Here is a 17931-nt window from a genome sequence, read left to right as displayed (position 1 = left end):
TGGAGAACTGCCCCCTGCCCCAGGCGACCAGCGGCCGTGTGACAGACCCAGAGACCCCTCAGGACAGGTCAGGGCACTGGCGGCCCAGGTGAGGACGGCCGCGCTCACCCCACATTCCAGGCCCAGGTGCCGGCTGGCGTCCACGTGACGACCACGTGAGCATGGGTGGCAAGTTTACAAAACACACCTACAGGGGTGACCAGGGGCCAGGACACAGCCGCTCCGGCTCCCACCTTGCGGTGGGGGAAACTGAGGCACGGGCTTAGCTCGGGGTGTGCGGCCAGCACCGCAGACGGGCCCGACCGCGCTGGAAAGGCTGGAGGTCTGCGGCCAGGTGCCAGCGAGACGGCGGGTCCCTGCGGTGTGCCCATACGGGAAAGAGCGAGTCCTGGTCCCACGGGGGCCCCACCTCTGTGACCTCGTCCACTCTAACCACCCAGATGCCATCCCGCTGGGGGCGGGGCTTCCCACGAGGACCCCGGCGTTCGGTGCAAACACACAGGAGCGTGGGCCACAGGCCAGACTCAGACCTCAGCTGCACCTTGCCCTCTCCGCCCACTTTCCTGGGAGCAGGTTGGGGGCTTAGGGAGCTCTGGGGGGCTCGTCACCCCAAGGAGTAATCACAACGTATCGTTCTGGCCCCTTTTCGCACTTTACAAATACAAACACAAACTCATTTGGATCCTCTAGATGTCGTGAAGGGAGGGATGTGGTCGCGCCTGCTTTCCGGAAGAGGAGGCCGAGGCTCAGGGAAGGGCAGTGAGTTCCGCGGGCGAGGGGCCTGGGAGCGAAACCCAGGCAGCCACGCTCTGAGAGTGAGCTCGACTCCTGTGCTCTCCCTGTGTCCCAGTGGGTGTGGATATGGGGGGGGGGGGCACCTGATGCTGGCCCCAAAGATGGTGAGCAGACGTTCCTCCACAGCTCTGGGGACTGAGCCAGCACCCGCACGAGTGACAGAGCCAGAGCCAGGGCCGGCCAGCTCCTCCCAGCTCCCAGGGCGTCCGCAGGCCCCTGTGGGTCGCAGCCACTGGCCCCCACCGGGAATCGGGCCCTTGCTGGCCCAGGTGGCCCTCCCTGAGCCTCCAAAGGGTGGCAGGACCCTGGTGCTTCCGGAGAAATGAGAGAAAACCAAAGCGGACCGAACCTGGTGCCAGCTGCCCTCTCTCCCCGGGCAGGACACCGTGACAGGCCGCCCAAAGCTTGTGGCTTAGAGCAGCGATGCCAATCTACTTCTGTCCTGTGTCTGGTCACCGGGGTGCGGCCGAGCGGGTCTCCCCTGGCGGCTGTTGGGACTTGTGGCCAGGTGGCAGCTGGGGCCGAGGGCGAGACCTCAAGAGCGGGGGCACGGTGCACCAGTGATGAGACCTCGTCAGGGGGCCAGCGGGCTGGCTCCTGCCACGGTCTCGGGCCACTGAGCCAAGGGAGGGGACAGACCCACCTCTCCTGGGCAATCGAGTGCCGTCTGCATTCTGAGGAAACCACCGTGCCCACCTTGGAAGATCCGACCGGCCATTCAGCTCCAGCATCATGGGGGAAAAACCAGGGCCCCGAGCTTCCCCAAGGCTGTCCCTCCCGACAGAGGACGGGCCACTTTCCACGTACTCAGGCGACGCCTCATCACCTTTTCTCACAAACCTCCCACCCAGTCCGTGCATGGTCCCGGCTCCACCTTCCAGACACGCCCGGATGTGCCCCTCCGCCCTGCCTGGAATGTTCCAGCAGCCCTGACTGATCCCCTGCACCGCACTGGCCCCGGCCTGTGTTCCCCACGTGGCAGCCACGGGAGCCTGTGGAACGCCCACCAGACCGGGCCCCTGCCCTGACCCCCGAGTCCTCACGGTGGCCCTGCCCTCACTGGCCCCTTCCCTCCCCGGGCCGCTCCGTCCAGCCTCGCCCCAGACCACCAGGCCTGCTCCCGCCTCGCTCCTCCTGCGTGCAGAACTCTGTGTCTGACGTCACCCGTGCGGCAACGCCACTCTGAGCGCCCCCCTCCCTGGTCCGTTTGTATATTTATACACTCCCCCCGTGTCTGGCCGGCTGTCTTTCCTCCTACTAGACCACAACGATTCGGCCGGTCTCTTCTGTGCTGTGGCCCCACACCTACAACAGTACCTGGCTCACCTGATGTTTGTCGAGTGAATGTGCAAGTGACAGATGCCGACTCAGCCGCACGCAGGGGTCCCTCCTCCTGCCCGGCCAGGCCATGGCTTCGATTTAATGAATTGATCGTTTGATCTGTCGTCCAGGGAGGGGAAGCAGGCGTCATGGTGTTAAGCCTCTGTGGGGGGATTGCGGCCGGGAGAGGCCAGCACCCTGTGGTCAGGGGGTGCAGCGGGAGGGGCCAGCCGGCAAGGGGAGGGTAACACAGCGGCTTTTGGGAGCAGCACAAGGGGGAGCGGGGAGAGGGCAGAGCTCGAGGAGCAAACGGCGCCCCAGAAGGTGCCCTGCTGACAGGCTTTCCTTGGGGTGTCGATGCACTGAGATGTGAAGGGGTGATAAGGAGGCAATATGACTGCTCCCCCTGCCTCAGAGACCGAGCGGCCACAGAACGGGGCTGGGGGGCGGGGGAGGGGGCACGGGCAAGGACACTGGCAGGTCCCCGCGACAGCCCACGCAGCGCACGGATCTATCGTGAGGCTCGCTTCTCGGGCACCGGCAGCTCTGTGCACATCTGCGTGTCCCGGGCTGGTGTGGTGTGGGGACGCTGGGTGCCCTGCAAAGGGGACAGGGTGCTGACCGGGTGCCATAACCAGGCACCGGGCGCGTCCCGGGAGGAACAGAGCCCCCAGGGGTCTGCACGGGCAGCCAAGGCTGAGAGCTGACACACGGGTGTCCGTGTGTCCTGGGATCTGCCGCCCCTCATCGCCGCCCGGGAGGCGGCCGGGGTTCCGTCACCCAGGACGGCCCGGGGAGCCCCAGGCCGCGGCAGCTCGGACCCTGATGCAATCCCAGCTGCCCAGCTCAGGCTGGACTCTGCCCTTCCCGCGGACCCGGCCCCAAAGGCCAGCCTCCAGCTGCCCCTCCCCCACCTGCCACCCCGCCTCTGGGCCTTCCCCTCCCACCTCTCAAACAGTCAGGGGCTGGGAGTCGCTGGCCTTTGCTTCTGCTCCCTCTAAGTCTTAGCCCTGGGCCGCTCACCTGACCGGGTCCTGGGCCACCCGTTCCGTTCCCGCGGGTCCCCCGTGCACTTGCTCACTCCAGGTGTCTGGGCTCAGAGGAGACCGCGCGACAGCAGGTGTTTCGTGTCTGCTGCTGCCACGTGATGTGTCTTTCCAGGTGCTGCAGAGAGAATCAGAGCTCCGTTCCTTGTTCCTCGTGGGGCTCTGCCACGTTTTGTTTCTCTGTTCATCCGTGGACGGACAGCGATGGTGGGGGGAGGGGGTCCCTCCTTTTGGCCACGGAGAGCGAGCGGCCGTGGACGTGAACGTTCTGCACACATTTTCGCCGAGACCCCAGTTTCCCTCCCCTGGGGGTTCGTGCGCGGGGGGGGGGGGGGGGGTGTTTCCTCACCCACTCTGTGAGCCCCCTCCCCGTCCCCTCCCCACCTGCCGCCCCGGTGGCTCTGCCTGGGGTGGGGGGGTGGGGTCCCCGGTGTGGCCTCCAGGCTGGAGCAGAGGAGTCCCACCCCCCACCCACGTCCCGGACGCATCGGCACCAGGTGCTCAAAAGCGCAAATGTGCCTAAAGTGGCTTCTGCAGTCCCCGTGCTCCCCCTGGTCCTACACAGGCCCCTGCCGAGCTCCTGAGGCAGTGGGTCTGAGACCCCGGGCCTGCAGGCCTGCCTTGGTCCAGGGAGGAGCAGGGAGGAGGAGATGGGCCCTGTCCCGGGTCAGTCCAGGGCTGTCGGGGTGTGGACTCAGCAGCGAGGCTGGGACGGGGCCGGACGGGGGCTCGGCCGCCACCCCCGTGAAAGCCACGTCTCCCGCAGGTTGATCTGGACCACGTGCCAAAGTTATCACTTGTCAGCGGGGGAACCAGAGAGGAGATGAAAAGGGGCTTTCGGCGGGGGGAGGTTGGAGAACGCGCTTAGCGGTTTGGAAAGCAGGGCATCCCCTAAGCAGTTCTCCGGCCCAGACGCCGGTGTTGTCTCGCGCAGCCCTACACTCGGTGAAACCGGGCGCAGGGACGACCCAAGACCGTCCTCCCCAGGTGCCACGGTCACAACAACCCAAGCACACCAGAGCACACGGACCCACGGACACGGCGAGCAGCCCGGCAAGGAGGACCTCCAGCACACCCCAAACGGGAGCTTCGATTTCCAGCCTCCTCTTCCAAATGCACACCAAGGGGCCATTGTGAGCGGCCTGTGGGCTTCCACAGGGCTTCTGTGGGCGGGCCAGAAGGACAAGGAGAGGGGAGGACAGACATGAGAAGGACAGGACTTCCATCCTTGCCCTCCCCTCCCCGAGTTGGAGACGTCTGGCAGCCCAGGGCCCCTTCAGCTTTCCTCTCCTACCCGCCTGGTGCCGAGCAAAGGTCCCGAGGCCTCAAGAAGTGTTGGCCGCGTGCGTCCGGCAGACACACCTCCGCACGTCCATTCACCGCCCAGCTGTTTGCCTAGCACCCACTCCATTCCAGGCGTGTTCCAGGCGATCTCCTCCATCGTGGCCTGGCGGGCCGGGACACAGTAGATGCGTCACAGAAGAGGAGACAGGAGGTGCCCGGCTGACGAGCCGCCATGGGAGGCGGCAGACACGGGGCTCGTCCACACCACGTGCCATGAGGAGAGCGGGCGGAAGGCCACATGTGCTCTCGTTACAAGACGGTCAAAACAGGGAAAACCATGACTCACAGAGCTATAAAAACGAAGAGGTGTTAAAGATTTTGCCCAAGGAGGAAACCAGGCAGATGTTAGAAAGTTGAGAAGAAAATTAAAAGGCACTCTTGGGGGCGCCCGGGGGGCTCAGTAGGTTGAGCGTCTGACTCTTGATTTGGGCTGAGGTTACGATCCCAGGGTTGTGGGTTCGAGCCCCGAGTCGGGCTCTTTGCTGGGGTCGCGGAGGCCGCTTGGGATTCTCTCTCCCTCTCTCTCTGCCCCTCCCCTGCTTGCGTTCCCTTTCTCTCTCCCTCTCTCAAAATAAATAAACTTAGAAAAAATACTGAAATGGATAAGTACATGGAGGAAAATCTGGGTTTTTCAGTGGGGGTGCAGGGGGGAGATCAGCGGGACACAGTGGATAAGAAAGGATTTGCGTGACTGTCCGTCACGTACGATTTACAGGCTTGTAGGTGGCACGGGAGCCCCGCACGGAGCACTTCCGTCGGGGCCTCCGGCCGTGCGCCCTGAAGCTCGGATGCCAGTTTTAGAAAGTTCAAAAACAAGCAATACGGCTACATACACACGCACGCGTAGACACATACACACAGGTGCACATTGCACATACGCGAGCGTTGCTTTGCGGCAGCCAGCGAGTGACGCGACTTCGTGGGTGCATCTGACAGACGTGATGCTCTCTGGAAGGCGCCAGGCGCAGTGGGCTCCGTACGACCCACTTTTCCAAAGCCCAAGACCAGGTAACCCTCACCTACACAGAAACAGGCCACGATAGTTCTCTGGCAGGGAGCGATGAGGGCACCCAAGAGCTTCTGGGGTCCGGGAAAACCCTGCGTCTTGCAGAGAGCACTGGTTACACTGAACACGTCTGTGAAATTATCCTTAGGATCAGTGCACTGGGGCGCCTAGGGGGCTCCGTTGGTGAAAGCGTCCGACTTCAGCCCAGGTCGTGATCTCCTGGTTTGTGAGTTCGAGCCCCGCGTCGGGCTCTGTGCTGACAGCTCGGAGCCTGGAGCCCGCTTCAGATTCTGTGTCTCCCCCTCTCTTTGCCCCTCCTGCACTCACGCTCTGTGTGTGTGTGTCTCTCTCTCTCAAAAGTAAATAAACATTAAAAAAATAAAAAAGTAAAAAGATTAGCGCACTGACTGCGGATCAGTGACACCTGAATTAAGAGTTAAAGCAAAGGAACGATAAACACAAAATTGAGGCACTGACCACCTCCGAGGGGCTGAGAGAACTGGACGGGTCAGCGGCGGCTTTGAGGTCGTCCATATCTCACAATGCCTTTTTCTATGTGCTACAGACATTATTTTATATGTATCGAATCCTAATGAGAAGGTGTTTAAAGCAAACATATGGGAATGTACAAGAAGTACTCTTGAATCTCTCACACTTAGTGTTTCTCTTCCCTCCGTGGTGAAAATGTACAGCCTTTAGAAAAAGTCTGATGCACAGCCACATACACAGCACCTAGATTTAAAAAGAAAATGTTAATGTTTATTTAGTTTTGAGAGAGAAACAGAGACAGAGTGTGAGCTGGGGAGGGGCGGAGAGAGAGAGGGAGACACAGAATCCGAAGCAGGCGCCAGGCTCCCAGCTGTCAGCACAGAGCCCCACGCGGGGCTGGAACTCACAGACCATGAGATCATGACCTGAGCCGCCCAGGCGCCCTCCTCCAAACGTTTTACAACCAAAGACCTGGTCCGGGGCCACGTGTTTATGTGTGTAAATCTTTTTTTTTTTTTAATTTTTAATTTACATCCGAGTTAGTTAACATACAGTGTAATAATGGTTTCAGGAATAGAATTTAGTGACTGATCACTTACAGAGAACACCCAGCGCTCATCCCAACAAGTGTCCTCCTTAGTGCCCCTCGCCCATTTGGTCCACCCCCCAACCCAATAAATCTTTTAATCTGCGACAGCCCCCTTTTTCCCACACCTTTAACTCGGTGACAGGCTGGGACCCACCACCCTGCGACGGGTCCTGCAGGTAAAGGAGGCCGCGGTCACACGGCGTAGACCGACCGGCTCTGGTGGGAGGAGGGACGTCTGGGCTGAGGCCCAAGAGGCGCCCAGGAGGCCCCTGGGGAGATGCCCGCTGGAGCGCCTGCGCTCGGGGGAGGAGCCGGGCCCGTGTGGGCGGGCCCGGGGGCGGGGCCAGTGCTTCCGGGGCGTGTCCAGTGGCGGGCGAGCCCGGCGTGGGCGGGGCCGGAGAGGGGACCGGCTGCCGGGAGTCCCGAAGGGCCGCACGAGCCAGCTCACCACGGAGCAGAGTGGACACGTCAGGCACACACGTCGGGGCTGCACGGCCGCCTGACTCCCTGAATCATCTGCCGGGTATGCGCGTGTGCTGGGCGCTGATCTCAGCGTGTCGAACAGTCAGCTCCTTGATCCTCAGTCAGGACAGGCCGGGTCACACGTAGTAACAAACAACTCCCTGGAGCGCAGCGACTCAAAACCTTACCGCTTTATTGCTCGCTCCTGCTATGAGGTCGTTGCAGGGGTGGCGGGGGCTCCCCGGGGCCGCCTCAGATGCCAGGGGAAGCAGCTCGGGAGGAGCCGTCCAGAGCTCCAACACGGGGGCTAAAGCATTGCTCCTACTGACAGCTGGTCAGCCGGACCCGATTCGGGGCTCTGACCCCAAAAAGGCAGGAGGCGCGTGCCCACGGGGTGCCCAGCACCCAGGAAGCTGGAAGCATTCCAGTAGATTATGGCCCCATTTTACAGAGAAGAAACCAATTAAAAAGGATGAAAGTAAGTCGCCCAAGGCCCCACACCTGGTTACGGGAAGCGAGGGAGGGTTGGTGCTGGCCGAGGAGGAGGATGGGTGTGGTAGGCGTGTGGGTTCAGAGCTCAGCTCCCATCCTGGACACCCGCAGGAGAGCCTCGCCCTGCCCTGTCTGAAGGCTGGACTCCCGCCTCCGGACGCTTCTCCCAAGCCCGGGGGCTCTGGTGATGCAGGGCTTGGACCAGGGCCCCGAGGCCTCTGCCCGAGCCCCGGCTCTGCCCAGAGCCCCCATTTCCTCCCCCGAGGCAGCTGTCCTGTGGCATCTCTGTCCACACCTGGCAATGGCGGATGGGTCTCCGGTTCCTGGAGCCGGGTCCCTCCTGGGTGTGGCCAAGCGGAGGCCTGGGCCACAGGGGCCCCTAGTCCCCACCTCCGCTGCCCTCCCAGCACTGAATTCTGCAAGCAGGCCTCCTGTCTGGGCCCCAGCCCCAGCCCTGCCTTGCAGGCCTTGCGAGGCCCCTAAGGTCCAGTGATGCCTCTGGAGTAGGGCTCTGTTCCCCACCGGGATGCTGACTGGCGTAGGGTGACGGTAATGCTTACTTCATCAGGTCTGGGACATCGGACAGGGACAGCGCACGTGACCATTCACACGACAAATATCCTCCGACGGCTTCCTGGGGGCCAGGTACCGATGTAGCTTCTGGAAAATCCTCATGTCTTGGAGTGCTCGTTCCAGTGAGGGAGACGCACAATAAACACCATGAGAAGTAAAGCATAAGGTCTGTTAGATGGCAAAAGGGGCCCTGGGAGAAAGGGGGCCTTACGGTCCTAAGTGGGGAGACCAGGACCTAGGGGAGAGCTGGGGGAGGACAGGTCCCTCCCGGCAGAGTGAAAGTTAGTGCAAAGGCCCTGGGGCAGGAGAACTGGCAAGAGCGCCACGGCCAGAGGAGGGACGCACGTGGCGTCCAGGGCCAAAGAGCTGGGTCCTGCTCGGGGCGACGTGGGCTTGTTGGGGGTTTTAAAGAACCGCATGCCTGTCTCCCACCTGGGTGAGGTCTTATGCTGGGCTGAATAATGTCCTCCAAGATTCATGTCGACCTGCAAACTCAGAATGTGGCCTTATTTAGAAAGAAGGTTTTGCAGATGTGCCGGTTAAGATGAGGTCGTGTTCAACTGAGATGTTTCTAAATCCAGTGATGGGTGTTCTTACGACAAGAGGAGAAACACAGACCCAGAGAAGCCACGTGGAGACAGAGGCAGCGATGGGAGGGATGCAGTCACAAGAAAGGGACACCCGTGGCCCCCAGAAGTTCAGGAGGGCGCACAGCCGTGCCACACCTCGGTTTAGGGCTCTGGCCTCCCGAGCTGCGAGAGGAGTCATTGTACTTCAGCCTCCGGTTTGTGGTGACTTGTTAGGGACACTCACGCAGGGGGGGAGAAATGGCCAGATCCTGGATCTGTTTTGAATCTAGAGCCGACGGGATTTCCAGATGTGCTCGAAAGGGCGGGTCAAGGACACCGGGAGCAGCAGGAAGGGTGGAGCTGGCACCCCACGGGAAGCATCAGGGGCTGCGGTGGGGGGTTGTTGCCGGACTGTCAGCCGTGCCCGGGACCAGCAGGGAGCAGCCGGGATGCCCCGGCAGAGGCTGCCCAAGCAGAGGCCCCTCAGTGGGCACCAATCGCCATCCCTACCTAGGCTGAGTCCCCACCTAACGACAGGGGAGCTGGCGGGAAGCGCAGGGCGCCGGGGCCAGACGATGCCTCCCGGGCTTCTCTTCCGCCCCAGATGCGGGCCCCCGGGCCTTGCCCGGATGGGTCTCTGTCGTGCTTGCTTTGTGGCCATTCCCATAACGGCCAAGCGTAGAGAAAACAAATATCTGTCAACTGACGGTTAAAAACAAAGGGTCTACCCACAAAGGGGAATATTATTCAGCAGGAAACAGGGATGAGGCCCGACCCAGCTCCGGTGCAGACAAAACGCCACAGCTCACGCGGCACGAAAGACGCCAGACACAAAAGACCGCGTAGCGTGTGATCCCTCCCACAGAGTGCTCAGAGCAGGGCCACGGACACAGAGGGGGGATTGGGGGTTGTCAGGTGCGCGGCTGTTCATGGGGATGGGGTTTCTTCTGTTGGGGATGGAAATGTTCCGGAGTTCGTGGTGGTGGTGATCGCACAGCTCTGAACATACTAAACGCCGCGGAGATGTTCGCTTTAAGATTGTGAATTCTATGGTATACGAATCATAACGTACATTTTTTCAGTTTACTTTTATTTATTTTGAGAGTGGGGGAGGGGCAGAGAGGGAGGGAGACAGGATCCCAAGTAGGCTCCTCGCTGACAGCAGAAAGCCTGATGCTAGACTCGAACTCTCCACCAGGCTGCCCCTGTAGTTAAAAGAAAATGGATGGGGCACCTGGGGGGCTCAGTCGGTTAAGCGTCTGACTCTTGATTTCGGCTCAGCTCATGATCTCACGGTCGTGACATTGAGACCTGCATCCGGCTCCTGGCTGACAGCTGCTTGGGATTCTGTCTCTCCTCTCTCCCTCCTTCCCTGCTGTCTCTCTCTCTCCGCCCCCCTCCCTTCTCTCTCTCAATAAATAAATAAACCTTTATTTATTTTTTTTAAATTTTTTTTAACGTTTTTTTATTTATTTTTGAGACAGAGAGAGACAGAGCATGAACGGGGGAGGGGCAGAGAGAGAGGGAGACACAGAATCTGAAACAGGCTCCAGGCTCTGAGCTGTCAGTACAGAGCCCGACGCGGGGCTCGAACTCACGGACCGCGAGATCATGACCCGAGCCGAAGTCGGCCGCTTAACCGACTGAGCCCCCCAGGAACCCCAATAAATAAACCTTTAAAAAAGAGTCTGGCAGGGCGCCTGGGGGGCTCAGTCGGTTGGGCGTCCGACTTCGGCTCAGGTCACGATCTTGCAGTTCGTGGGTTCGAGCCCTGCATCATTGGGCTCTGGGCTGACGGCTCGGAGCCTGGCGCCTGCTTCCGATCCTGTGTCTCCCTCTCTCTCTGACCTCCCCCACTAGCACTCTGTCCCTGTCTCTCTCTCAATAAATAAGTAAGCTTTAAAAAAAGAATCTGGGGCCTCTGACATCGGTGCTGGGTCACACCAGCCCCGTGGCGCACGGACGCCAGACTCACATCCAGGGTCACACGTGCCAGTGGGAGACCCTGGGCCAGTTGGCCCTTGGCTTTCTCACCTGTGAAATGGGGAGGGTGGCAGGACCACCGCTCAGAGCGGAGCCTGCCCCTCAGAGCACCTCCCCCAGGCCAGACCCTCGCTCAGGACACGTCTGGGTTTTTTGGGGGGGTGGTTCCATGGTACAAGACCACCGGTTCACTGAACCCGGGAGCAGCTCGGGGGCATTTAGCACGTCCAGCGTTGTGCGCCCGCCACGTCTATCTGGTTCCAGAACATTCTCCCCACCCCAAAATAAAGCCCTGGGCCGGTGAGCAGTCACTGGTCACTGGCCTCCTGCTCCGGGCCCCGGCAGCCACCAACCTGCCTGTCTCTGCCCTTACGCATCCCACACAGGCCACGGAGTGGGCTGTGCAGCATGTGACCTTTGACCTTCTGGCGTTTGAGCCTGCCAGCGTCCGACAAATAGACCCGTCTCCACACGGTTATGTAATCTGTCCTTCTCAAAAAAGTCTAACCCGACCTCAGATGTACTGCCCGGAGGGATCTTGGTTTGTGGTACTCCTCAGCCTGGAGTTACTCTGTTTATACTATGAAAATCCATGAATTCAGCAACCCACTTGAGGCTAAACAATTCACAGGAGCCCGCACCTGCCTCGGTGCCCGCCAGCACAGAGCGGGGTGCGAAGGCAGCGAGGGTGTGGAGGGCCCTGGGGTGCTCCTGGAGTCTGGCGGGGCGGGGAGGGGGGGGCAGGAAGCAGGTGGGGAGGGGAGGCGGGAGGGGGCATCGACGTGGGCCCGGAGAAACACCTGGACGGCAGGTGAGGCAGCGAGGCCAGGTTGGGAGAATTCTGGGGCTGGGGCCCAGGGCTGGGTGGGGGGGACTCTGACGCAGCCCCAGCCCCTGGCCTGTCCCTGTCCAAGTCCTGTGGTGACTCAGGCCGGCCGGGTTTCTGCATACCTGTAAGATGTCCTGCCAGGCGCGTGACTGTCTGTCCTCCCTCAGCAGGGCGGCTCAAGTCCGAGTCAGGCTGAGTCACCCCTCCAGGCTCTCTGCTAAGGCCTTCTGCGGGACCAGTCCAGGCTTCATTGGGGAGCTGCTGGAGGGTAAGTACTGGAACCCTCCATGTGGGAGGAGATGCTGGGGGAAGCGTGCGGTCCCCGTGCCCGCCGGTGGCTCAGTCCTTTTCCCTCCAGGCCCTGGAGGACACTGGCACCAGACCTGCCTGAGGGCCCCGCCCACCTGCCCCCAGCCCGGGAGACCCTCCCTGTCCCCGCCAGCCCCTGCCAGCCACCAGCCTGCTTTCTGTCTCTGGACTTGCCCAGTCCCGACATTTCACGCAAAAGGAATCCTACAAGGCGCGGCCTTTGGGATCTGGCTTCTCACTTCCCAGGATGCTTTCCAGGTTCATCCACACGGCGTCACGTGTCAGTGCCTCCCTTTAAAATGAACTTCATGGGGTGTAACTCATATCCATGACTTAAAAAAAATTAATGTTTATTTTTGAGAGAGGAGAGAGTGAGCAGGGGAGGGGCCAAGAGAGAGGGAGAGAGAGAATCCCAAGCAGGCTCCACACTGTCAGCCCAGAGCCCCACGTGGGCTCCCACCGACTGTGAGATCGTGACCTGAGCCACAGTGGGACGCTTAGCCGACTGAGCTACCCAGGGGCCCCTCCTTCGCGGTGAAATGCTAACATCGCAGTGCGTCTTAAGCCATGTGTCCAGCACGACCTCAGTCACCACAGGACACGTCCGTCCCCCCGAGACCCAGGGATCCCTCTGCCCCAGAGCAGGGATCTGGTCTCGTGGTCGCGGTGACCGAGCCCTGCCAGTGGACGCTGGCGTCCGTCGGGGTGTCTGTGTCCAGCTGCCTGTACTGTGCATGGAGAGTTTTAAGGCTCGTCCACACGGGTGCTGGACTCGGTCTAGACCCTCGGGTTGTTGAGAATATTCCCGCAATTTGTTTTTCCTTCTCTTGCTGATGGACATTCGTTTCCAGCTCTGGGCTGTTAGCTGCAGTGAACCTTTCCTGTGCAGGACTTGGGGATAGGATTTCTGGGTTGTTGGGGAAGTTCATGCTTTGAGTTATAAAGCTACCAGAATTCTCTGCCTGGAGGGACACAGGTGTAGCCCTTCCCTCTGGGCCCAGGGCTGGAGGGGGCTGGCGGGCCAGGCCAGGGCGGGAGAGCCGGGAGCCTCCTTGGAAGCCCTCAGGCTGTCACCTTCCCACTTGTAGGGGTCCAAGAGGTGTAGTCCCACCCCACCCCCTCCCAGCGTTTCAGAACCAACACCACCTCCAGAGCAAAGGCAGGGGTGGGGTTGGGGGAGATCCTTCCTTTGCTTAAGCAAAGTCTGAAGGCCTGAGATCTAACCTGTGCCCTGAGAAGCTTTGCCTACATTCCCCCGGAGGAAGTCAAAGCCCTTTCCAGAATGAGCTCTGACTTCAGTAGCGCTTCCCGAGGGCAGGAGTCGGCTTGGGACCCGGGGGCAGGGAGGTGCCCTGTCGTTCTGGAGGACTCTTCTAGAAGAAGCTGGCTCCTCTCCATTGCTCTACTTAATTCTCTTTGGGGCCTCTCCCACTTTCCAAGGAGGTAACTGAAACGCCCAGCGCCTGGAGGGGACCCACCTCATCCCTCTCTGCTACCCGGAGCCAGGTGGTGAGGGGGTGGTCAGGGTGGGGGAGGACGCTGCCCCCAGGCCCCCCCTCCCCGCCGGCAAAGTGTCAGCCAGGTCTGAGGAGCAGGGAGCCTTGTGGGCAGGGCGGCAGGGACAGGAGTTGAGTGGAACTCCTGGTAAGGACAGTAGTGTGCCCTCTCACTGTCCTACCGCAGTGTCATTTACTAGGCCCATCCGAGGACCGCTTAGCAATTCCAGGGGAGGGTCGGCGCACAGCTTCCCCGGAGGGCCGGGTGGCAAATACGGCTTTGCCACTGCACAGACCATTGCAGTAGCCCTGCAGATGTGGCCCGAAGCAGCCGCACACAGTAAACAGGCTGGGCTGGGTCTAGATAAGGTGAGGACCTCAAACCACCCGAACGGGTCAGAGGACCCGGACGGACGTCTTTCCAGAGAAGACAAACGAACGCCCAGCGCTCGCACGAGAAGATGCTCATCTTTAGGGAAATGCAAATCAACACCGGGGCGAGAAACCACTTCACGCCCACTTGGGTGTCTATTTTTAAGAACTCAAAAAATAACAAGTATTGGTGAGGATGGGGAGCGAGGGGAGCCCCCGTGCACGCGCGGCGGGAGTGCAAACTGGGGCCACCGCTGTGGGAAACAGTATGGAGGCTCCTCAAAGGAGTGAAAATAGAAGTACCCGGTGATCCAACCCTGCCACCTGTGTGGACGTGCCCCACAGAGTTGAAAGCAGGATGCTGAGATATTTGTACATCCCTTGTTCACAGCAGCCTTATTCACAACAGCTAAAATGTGGAAGAAACCCCAGGGTCCATCGCCGTATGAATGGACAACGGACAATCAGAATGTGGTCTCTCCCCATAACGCAATACTATTCAGCCTTGGAAAGAGAAAGAAATTCTGGGACACCTGGCTAGTTCAATCCCCACATGAGGCACAGAAATTATTTAAAAGAAAAAAAAAAAAAAAAGGAGGGGCACCTGGGTGGCTCAGTCGCACTTGGGTGGCTCAGTCGGTTAAGCATCTGACTTTGGCTCAGGTCATGATCTCACAGTTTGTGGGTTCCAGCCCCGTGTCGGGTCCTGTGCTGACAGCTCGGAGCCCGGAGCCTGATTCGGATTCTGCGTCTCCCTCTCTCTCTGATCTTCCCCCGCTCGCACTCTGTCTCTCTCAAAAATACATAAAACCTTTAAGAAAAAAAAAAACCTTTTTTTAAAAAAAGGAGATTCTGACACCCGCGACTACATGGACGAACCCGAGGACACGACACGAAGGGAAAGAGCCGTCATGAGAGACAAACACCGCGTGACTCCCCTTCCGTGAGGGCCTAGAGCAGACAGAGGGTAGAAGTGGGCGCCGGGGGCTGGGGTCAGCGTGGGGTGGGACAGAGCATCAGTCAGTCCGGGAGGACGAGAAAGTGCTGGGGGCTGACGGTGGCCGCAGGGCGGTGCGGGTGTAGTTGGTGCCCCTGAACTAGACGCTTGAAAATGGCTGAGATGGTAAATTTGCAAGTTATGTTTGTTTCCTGTTTTTAATGTTTATTTATTTTTGAGAGAGAGAGAGAGAGAGCATGAGCAGAGGAGGGGCAGAGAGAGAGGGAGAGAGAGACTCCCAAGCAGGCTCCAGGCTCTGAGCTGTCAGCACAGAGCCCGACGTGGGGCTCGAACCCACAAACCATGAGATCATGACCTGAGCTGAGGGACACTTAACCGTCTGAGCCACCCAGGCGCCCCCATCCAGCAACCACCTTTACCGGCCTGCTGGGCCCTTCCTTAATGAATTAAATACACCTCCAGTTCCTGATTGGTCCATATTTCTAGGAGAGTTTTTAACTTTTTGAAAATTACATGCGACACCCTGGGACTCACAGTGACACGAGAATGCGAACTTCCATGTGTTTTAGGGCACACGGACCACCCCACACCCCAGCGTCCGCGACGGACATCACGGACTGATCACAGACCCCTCCTCACTCTCGCTCGCGCCGTAAGGCCCTGGGGACCCACCTCCAGGTCCTTTGACACGACAGCCACTCGCCCTTCCCCTTGTGGGAGGTGACGGCGGCACTAGAGCCCTGTCTGGGCGGGTGTCATCTCCGCGGAAGGTGGAGTGTTTCTGTACGTTGAGCGAGGGGGTCTTTCTTGGGATCAGTCTGAAACTTCGTTCAACTTCCTTTTAAAGTTTCCTCACTGCTGGGGCTCCTGGTGGCTCGGTCCGGTAAGTATACAGCTCTTGATCTCAGCTCAGGTCCTGATCTCCCAGTTCATCAGTTCGAGCCCCACGTCGGGCTCTGCACTGACAGCACGGAGCCTGCCTGGGATTCTCTCTCTCTCTCTCTCTCTCTCTCTCTCTCTGCCCCTCCCCCACTCGTGCTCTCTGTCTCACTCTCTCTCTCTCAAATTAAATAAATAAACATTTTTAAAAAATAAAATAAAATATTCACACACCGGGGCACCCGGGTGGCTCAGTCTGCTAGGCTTCCGACTTCGGCTCAGGTCCTGATCTTATGGTTCACGAGTTCGAGCCCCACGTTGGGCTCTGCGCTGACAGTGCTGAGCCCGCTTGGGATTCTCTCTCTCCCCCTTTCTGCCTCTCCCTCTCTCTCTCTCTCTCAAAACAAATAAATCAACTGAAAAAAATAAAATAAAAACATAAGGTTTCCTTACTGTTTGCTGGGTCTCGGGCAGAACACTGGAGGGCAGAGATGGACAGGACCGAGTCCTTGCTTTGGAGACGGATGCGGTGCAGGAGCCAGAGGGGGTGCGGGTCTAAATCCTCGAGCGGCCGCATAGCTGTGTGACGTGGGGTGAGTCACTTCACTTCTCTGGCCCTCAGTTTCTCCTCCCTGAGGTGAGTGGGAATAGGGATCAAACCTACCCCCGAGGGTCACTGTGGCTGTGAGAGCCACTTCCTGTAGTGTCGCCTACAGGCAGCCCACATAGTTCTCGTTCGGACCCTTTGGTAGGAGAGGGCCGCCCCGGACGGAGGGTCAGGGTGCCTGCTCACTCACCCTCAGCTGGGAATGTACGCCCAGGAAACCTTGTGAGTTCTGATCTGGAGGTCACAGCAAAAGGTAGTGAGGGCACAGATTTGCAGATAAGGAATCTGAATAATGAGGGTATGAGCACCGACAATGAGAGAAGGGAGGAACCTGGAGGTGACCAACAGGGCCCGAGGAGCTGGAATTGGGTGCCTTGGGGGGGCCTCCCCTTGGGGGCTCAGTGACCTGTTTGTTCCAAATGCAAAGCCTCCCCCCACCCCAGCCCGCCCCTAACTTCACTGTCCTTCCTGGAAAATCTCTTTCCCAGGGCGGGCTGGGCTCGTGCCCCGGGGACTAGCCCCCTCCGGCAACCCTGTGCCCCCACCCTCTGTCCTGCCTATTCTTCACACTCTCCTCTGATGCAATTTCATGACCTTTTGTGCAATTATCACCCCTCTTATCTCCCCATCTCCACCCACTCCCGAAGTCCTCTTACTCTGCTCCCGCAGCTCTGGGGGGCCTGGGCGAACGCAGTTGGTCCTGGACAACGGAGGGAATGGAAAGTGACCCCAGGCGTGCCGTGGCTGACCTCATACTGAAAAACAAGGGGCTTGGCCAGGAGACCCCCTGTCCCTCCCAGCTCTGGTGGCCTCTGGCCGCAGTCCAGTGTCAGGAACCTGTGTGTCCTGGAGCCTGAAGAAGGACCTGGGTGCAGGCCCAGGGTTTCCAGGAGATGCTAAGTGGGATTCCTTCCAGGGGAGCGGGAAGTATGGCTGCTGGGTGGCTCTGTGAAGGCAGTGGGGGGTGGGGGGGGGCTGCTTGTTGGAAGCATCCACAGGCTGGTGCGACCACCCGGGGCCAAGACTGCAGGCTGAGGGCAGTGAGGGGGTTGTGGGTACTCTGCATTTACAAAAGCAGTAGTTGAGCGTAAGAATATTTCACCCTAGTGGCGCCTGGGTGGCCCAGTGGGTTGAGTGTCCGACTTCGGCTCGGGTCTCGATCTCAGGGTTCGTGAGTTCGAGTCCTGTATCAGGCTCTGTGCTGAAGACGTCTTTGGTGTAAAAAGGTGATTTTATTAAAGCTCAGGGACAGGACCCGTGGGCAGGAAGAGCTGCGCTGGGGTTGTGAGGGGTGACTGGTTACATCCTATGGAGCTGAGAGAGGAAAAGTCAAGGGGAAGTTTCTTAAAGGGATTTCGTAGGCTGAAGGAGACCCACAGATCACTGGAGGCCTGGCTGTTGTCAAGCTAAGGCTGTTTTCCTTCTAGCAAAGCATTAGCATTAAGACAGTACTAAGTTCCTGGATGTTAGGCTATTGATAAGATGGCCCTTTTCTCCAGACGTTACTAAGATGTTTGTAAACTGATGGAGAAGTTATCAGCTTAACCATTTGTTTTCTGTCCTTTCCTTTGTCCTTGGACAGCCAGGAGTGCCAGAGGATTGTCACACAGGTCCCACCTGAGGGGGGCAGGGCGGGTGTTGCTGGGTCCTGCTTGCTCTCAGCTTGCCTTATGCTCCCTCATCCCTTTGACCCTTCCCGAAGCAGCCACTGTTAACAGTTTCCTGTGTGAGAATCTGGCTCTTTGCCCTGCTTGTGCACATCACCTAATTTCTCTGGGCCTCAATGCTCTCATCTGTAAAATGGTGCTATAAT

The 17931-nt window shown here is 59.4% G+C and overlaps 1 long non-coding RNA gene across 1 annotated transcript; it reads right to left on the bottom strand.

Moving 5' to 3' along the window:
• Positions 1-15970: 15970 nt before the first annotated feature.
• On the bottom strand, positions 15971-17258 carry LOC122203902. The gene is made up of 3 exons (XR_006195391.1): positions 16775-17258; positions 16309-16403; positions 15971-16090 (listed from the first exon to the last, which is right to left on the bottom strand). It is a non-coding gene; the product is annotated as an uncharacterized LOC122203902 (long non-coding RNA).
• Between the last annotated feature and the right edge of the window lie 673 nt (positions 17259-17931).

This window comes from Panthera leo, chromosome D3 (assembly GCF_018350215.1).
Source record: "Panthera leo isolate Ple1 chromosome D3, P.leo_Ple1_pat1.1, whole genome shotgun sequence".
NCBI lineage: Eukaryota > Metazoa > Chordata > Mammalia > Carnivora > Felidae > Panthera > Panthera leo.
The sequence above is the reverse complement of the archived record's forward strand: the minus strand, read 5'-3'. Positions and strand labels throughout refer to the sequence as shown.